The following is a 6,585-nucleotide window of genomic DNA, read 5'->3' as shown; positions in this document are numbered from 1 at the left end:
TATATCTCTATTGGACAGCCCGGTTCTAGAATATTCATCTCACAACGCAACATGGCCTCTTGTCTCCTGAGACACCACTTATCTTAGCTCCCTGAATGTGTCCCAGGGCTTCTTCCTCTACATACCCTACATGGGTGATCTCCACCCATCCTTGATGCCTGTAAGCCATGATGACACTGCATCAGCCCCTCCTACACCCCCGACCCCTAGATCCAGCTGTCTCCCCTCCATCTCCACTTAGTTTCCCTCTGCACCTCAAAGGCAACATGTCCAAAATGGAATTTTTCAATTATCTTTTCCTTAAACAGGAGCCTCCCTCGTCTTCTCTCTCTCGATAGAAGCGCCACTGTTGTTACCATGTAACTCTGTACCTCCACACTCATCAGGTGCCAGTGACTCTACCTCCTAAGTAAATCCACAGACTTCTCTCTACCCACTTAGTTCAAGTTGTCATCGTCCTCCTAAACTGTTAGATCTGGTCTTCCAGCTGACCTTTCTTTGGCAGAGCGGCCAAGATGAGCCCATTACAAGGCCAATCTGATCACGTTCGTCACCTTGCAGGGGCCCATCTCTGATAGGGCCCTGTTGCTGCCTCAGCCTCCAGCTCTGACTCCCTGTGAATCTGGAACATTAACTGCCCCTCCCAGCTCCCTCCCACACCCCCCACCTCATTACTTAGCAAACACCTGCCACCTTTCAAGACTCAGCCCAAATAGTAGCCCACTCTGCAAAACTGTTCTAGGTGCCATTTCCTGGGCAGGGCTCACCAGTCCTTCCTTTGCCTCCTGGAGACTTTGACCTCAGCACCTGAAACACTTCAGTGCACCAATTTGTTTACTCAGCTGCCTGCAGTCTCTTAGTTGTGGCATGCGAACTCTTAGTTGCAGCATGCATGTGGGATCTAGTTCCCCGACCAGGGATCGAACCCAGGCCCCCTGCATTGGGAGCTCGGAGTCTTACCCACTGGACCACCAGGGAAGTCTCCCAACTGCCTTTCCTAACTAGAATGATTTCAACCACAGTCCACAGGAGGAAAAACAAAATTCAAACAAAACACAGTTACTGCTTCATACAAATAAGAAGTCCAGATGTAGGGCAGCTCCAAGACTGCTTAATTTATTTAGCAGCTCACTGGCATCATCAAAGATTCAGGCCTTATCATCTTCCATCTCTGTCACCTTCGGTGCCAACTTTGTCCTCAAAGTGAACTCTGCTCTGTTAGTTGTACGGCTGTAGCAGACCCAGGCAACCACCAGATCCAACAACACCCAGTGAAAGAACATCTGTTCCTATGTGTCTTTTATTCTTCTTCTTCTTTTTAAAAATAACCTTTTTTAAAATAATAACCTTTTTATTTTGGAATAATTTTTCATTTACAGAAAAGTTAATATGACAGAGTTCCCATATACCCCTCACTCAGTTTCGGTTTCCCCTAATGCTATCATACATCACAACCAACAAAACATTGGTACATTGCTATGAACTGAACTCCAGACTTCATTGGAATTTCACCAGTTTTCCCTTTAATGTCCTTTTTCTATACCAGGATCCAATCCAGACATCACATTGCTTTTCGCTGTCATGTCTCTTTGGTATCCTCTGGTCTGTGATGATTTCCCAGTCTTTCCTTATTTTTCATGATTTTGACAGTTTTGAAGAGCACCGGTTAGGTATTTTGTAGAATAGTCCTCAAATTGGGCTTATGATTTGATTGGTGTTATGGGTTTTTGGAAAGAATGTCACAGAGGCCAAATGCCCTTCTCATCGTATTGTATCAGGAGCCCTTGTCTGCATGACATCACCGGTGATGGCTAGGAAAGCCTTTCCGAAAGCCCTGGAAAGGATTTCCCCTCATGCCTTTTACTATTGTAAAACAATACAGGTTTATTATAGAAAATTAGAGAATCAGCTAAGCAAAAATAAGGAAATAAAAACACAATATTGCTATCACCAGAGATGATCATAGTTAACAAATTACTTTTAATCTTTTCAGATCTTTTTCTTTTTTAAAAAATGAATTTTCGTTAAATGAGGTCATATTGTATACATTGCTTTACAACCTACTTTTATTAACAGTCCTCACCTTTCATATAAGTTTTTATTTTTGAATTATATAAATAGAATATTCAAAACATAGTATTAAATTGTAAAACAAAGACATAATTCAATCTACCAGCATTTAAAAATCTGCATATTAAAAGATCACACCTTCTCTCAGAAAAATTAACAATAACAACAAAAATAAACTGCACTAAGACATGCCTTCATAAAGGTATTGAAATTCAAGGTGAAATTAAGGCATCCAGGCAAAAAGATTAAAATCTTTAACATGCATATAGTGAAGGAATGTATTTTCCATGATCCTTTTTTTTAAAAAAATTTATTTAGTTATTAATTTTTGGCTGTGTTGGGTCTTTGTTGCTGTGCGCGGGCTTTCTCTAGTTGCGGTGAGCAGGGGCTACTTTTTGTTGTGGTGCGTGGGCTTCTCACTGCGGTGGCTTCTCTTGTTGCGGAGCACCGGCTCTAGGCGCACGGGCTTCAGTAGTTGTGGCTCACAGGCTCTAGAGCACAGGCTCAGTAGTTGTGGCTCTTGGGCTTAGTTGCTCCATGGCATGTGGGATTTTCCCGGACCAGGAACCCGTGTCCCCTGCATTGGCAGGCAGATTCTTTTTTTTTTTTCTTTTTTTAAAAAAATTTATTTATTTATTTATTTGTTTGTTTTTATTTTTGGCTGTGTTGGGTCTTCGTTGCTGTGCGCGGGACCCCTCTAGTTGTGGCGAGCGGGAGCCACCCTTCGCTGCAGTGCGCGGACTTCCCATTGTCATGGCTTCTTTTGTTGCAGAGCACGGGCTCTAGGCGCGCGGGCCTCAGCAGTTGTGGTGCACGGTCTCAGTTGCTCCGCGGCATGTGGGATCTTCCCGGGCCAGGGCTCGAACCCATGTCCCCTGCATTGGCAGGCAGATTCTTAACCACTGAGTCACCAGGGAAGCCCGGCAGGCGGATTCTTAACCACTGCACCACCAGGGAAGTACCCTATGATCCTTTTTTTAAAAATCTACTAGAAAATGAACTTTAGTCAACCGAGGGATGAATGGAGACAACCTCACCAAAAGGACTCATAGAGAATATGAAAGCCATTTTATTTTATTCTAATCTTAGGACTTTTAAAAATGTGAATGTCTTGGGCTTCCCTGGTGGCGCAGGGGTTGGGGGTCCGCCTGCCAATGCGGAGGATGCGGGTTCGTGCCCCTGTCCGGGAAAATCCCACATGCCGCGGAGCGGCTGGGCCCGTGAGCCATGGCCGCTGAGCCTGCGCGTCCGGAGCCTGTGCTCTGCAGCGGGAGGGGCCACAGCAGTGAGAGGCCCGCGTACCGCAAAAAAAAAAAAAAGTGAATGTCTTTTATTATAAAATGGAATGAAAATATCAACCTAGCAATATGTTTTTTGGCCAGGTGGCTTGTAGGATCTTAGTTCCCCAACCAGGGACTGAACCCACACCCTCCGCAGTGAAAGTGCAGAGTCCTAACCACTGGACTGCCAAGGAATTCCCAAACCTGCAATATGTTAATTACACTTATAATAATAGTTGAGAAAGAGGAGTAAAGGTGAAAAGTAGTGTGAGTGTCATGATGCTGATTTCATAAAAAGATATGTAAAGTTGATAAATCAAGTAATAAGTATATTTAAAGTTATAAATATGAACACTTAGACATACCATGTGTGAACACTGTGAAATACAAGAATACAATTAACTGGAACCTGGAAGGCAGGAAGATGATGGAGATAGGGAAGGGAAAGAAGTGAATAAAAATTTATTTCAACAGTGCTCAGAGTATGGACTGAATAGATACTGCCTAATAAAGAGAGAATAAGGTATATAAGTTGTGGTCACCGAAATAGCCACTATATATACAACAGAAACCTTTCAAATATACCTACACACACTCAAAAAGAAATAGTTCATATCATAAAATTTTATTTTTAAGCTATCAACAAAAAACTATTTTTAAAGTTGTAAACACTTTTTTTAATGTTGGAAAAAAATTTTAAAGCATAATAACAAAACTATGACCAAAAGTATTTGTCATATCAAGAAATGTAAATTGGCTGAATTCATCTATTAAAAGAAAATTTCAATCCCTGAATCTGATCAGCAGTTGGTTGAATCCACGGATGCGGACCCCATGGACACAGTGGAATGACTAGATTTTCAGGTTTGAATCACAAAACAAAACCCACCAAGTATATGGCATATAAAACAGACACCTAAAATGAAGTAACCAAGAAAGATTAAAAATGAAAGAAAGGGGGAATTCCCTGACAGTCCGGTGGTTAGGACTCGGTGGGTGCGGACAAAAGAAAAAAAGAGAGAAAGATAGAAAGGGCAGACAAGCACTAAGTAAATGCACACAGAAGGATATAAAGGACTATAGTCTAAGCATGAGATAAGGTAGAATTCAAGGCCAAAAGCATTTAACAAGACAAACTATCCGAAAGGGTGCAGTATACAATGAAGCTCTAGTAGTTAACCAATTCTCTATACCAAATAACATGGTGTCAACAATTATAAAGAGAAGACTACTGGAAATGCAAGAAGAATTAGACAGATACACATTAATATTGCAGATTTTATTTCACTTTTCTTTGATCAAGTGGACAAAAACTAAAATACACACACACATACACACACAAAACATTTAAACCTGAAAAGAAAAATGTCCTTTGTTAATGCTCATGGAACACCCAAAAATCACTCATATATTAAGTCACAAAGCAAATAAATCAATTTATAAATAAAATTTCAAAAAGTATAAATAGAAAAGTCAACATTCTCTGAACACAAAACAATAAAACTAGTAATGAATACTATCCGGGAGGTAAAACGAAAACTGCCACTAAGATAACAAAAAGTTCTCTCAAACAAATCTTTGGTCAAAGAAGAAATCAAACCCAAAATTCCTAACTATTGAAGAACATATTAGAAGCTGTGAGCTAAAGCAGTGCTCAAAAGGAAATTCATACTTAAATGCTTGGTGGGGACGGGGGGACTCTTGCAGGCAGCACGGATTTGATCCCTTCGTCGGGGAACTAAGATCCTGCATGTTGCCCAGTGCAGCCAAAAAAAAAAGGATGATGTCCAATGCTTATGGTAATGAATACGAAAGGGTAACAATGAAAGAAGTAAGCCTCTATAGCAGGCGGAATTCTAAAGGTCTCCCCCAAGATTCCTGTCTGCTGCTTATTTAATCAAAACACTAATCTAGGTACTGCTATGAAAGGGTCTTGCAGATGGAATTAAGGTTATTAATCAGCTGACATTAAAATAGGGAGATTATTCTGGATTATCCAGGTAGGTCAGGTGTAATGACATGAAATCTTAAAAGCAGAAGAGGGAAGTAGAAGACTTCATCAGAGAGATGGGGTAGAAGAAGAGGCAGGAGAGATTAGTAGGCAGGAGATCAGAGAAATTTGAAGCATGAGAAAGACTGGACCCACCACTGCCAGCTTATGAAGATGAAGTCAGGGAACTGTTAGCAGAGTCTCCAGAAGCTGAGAAAACTGGCCAGCAGACAACAAGGAAATGTGAACCTCAGTCCTATGACTATGTGGAACTGAACTTGAATTCTGCCAACAACCTGAATGAGCCTGGAAGTAACTTCTCGCCCAAAGCTTCTAGTGGGCCAATGCCTTGATTTCAACCTTGTGGGACTCAGAGCTGGATATCAGCCACTCCTACTGGACTTCTGACCTGCAGAACTGTCAGATAATAAACTTGTATCTTTTTAAGCCACTAAATTTGTGGCAATTTATTATGGCAGCAATAGAAAACGAACACAGCATCTAACTTAAGAAGTTAGAACATGAGTGAAGTAAGTCAGACAAAGACAAATATCATATGATATCGCTTATATGTGGAATCTAAAAACATGGTACAAATGAACCTATTTACAAAACAGAAATAGAGTCACAGACGTAGAAAACAAACTTATGGTTACCAAGGGGGAAAGGCGAGGAAGGATAAATTGGGAGATTGGGATTGACATATACACACTACTATATATAAAATAGATAAGAACGTAGGGAATTCCCTGGTGGTGCAGTGGTTAAGAATCCTCCTGCCAAAGCAGGGGACACAGGTTCAATCCCTGGTCCAGGAAGATCACACGTGCCGCGGAGCAACTACACCCATGCACCACAACTACTGAGCCCGCGCTCTACAGCCCAAGAGCCACGACTATTGAGCCCTCATGCCACAACTACTGAAGTCCGCGTGCCTAGAGCCCGTGCTCTGCAACAAGAGAAGCCACGACAATAAGAAGCACGCACACCGCAACAGAGTAGCCCCCGCTCGCCGCAACTAGAGAAAGCCCACACACAACAATGAAGACCCAACGCTGCCAAAAATAAATAAATAAAATAAATTTCAAATAGATAAGAACCTACTGTATAGCACAGGGAACTCTACTCAATACTCTGTAATGACCTATATGGGGATAGAATCTACGAAGAGTAGATATAGGTATATGTATAACTGATTCACTTTGCTGTACAGCAGAAACTAACAACATTGTAAATCAACTATAC

This window comes from Grampus griseus, assembly GCF_964374135.1.
Source record: "Grampus griseus genome assembly, chromosome: 8".
Classification (NCBI taxonomy): Eukaryota; Metazoa; Chordata; class Mammalia; order Artiodactyla; family Delphinidae; genus Grampus; species Grampus griseus.
Note: the sequence above shows the minus strand (reverse complement) of the source record.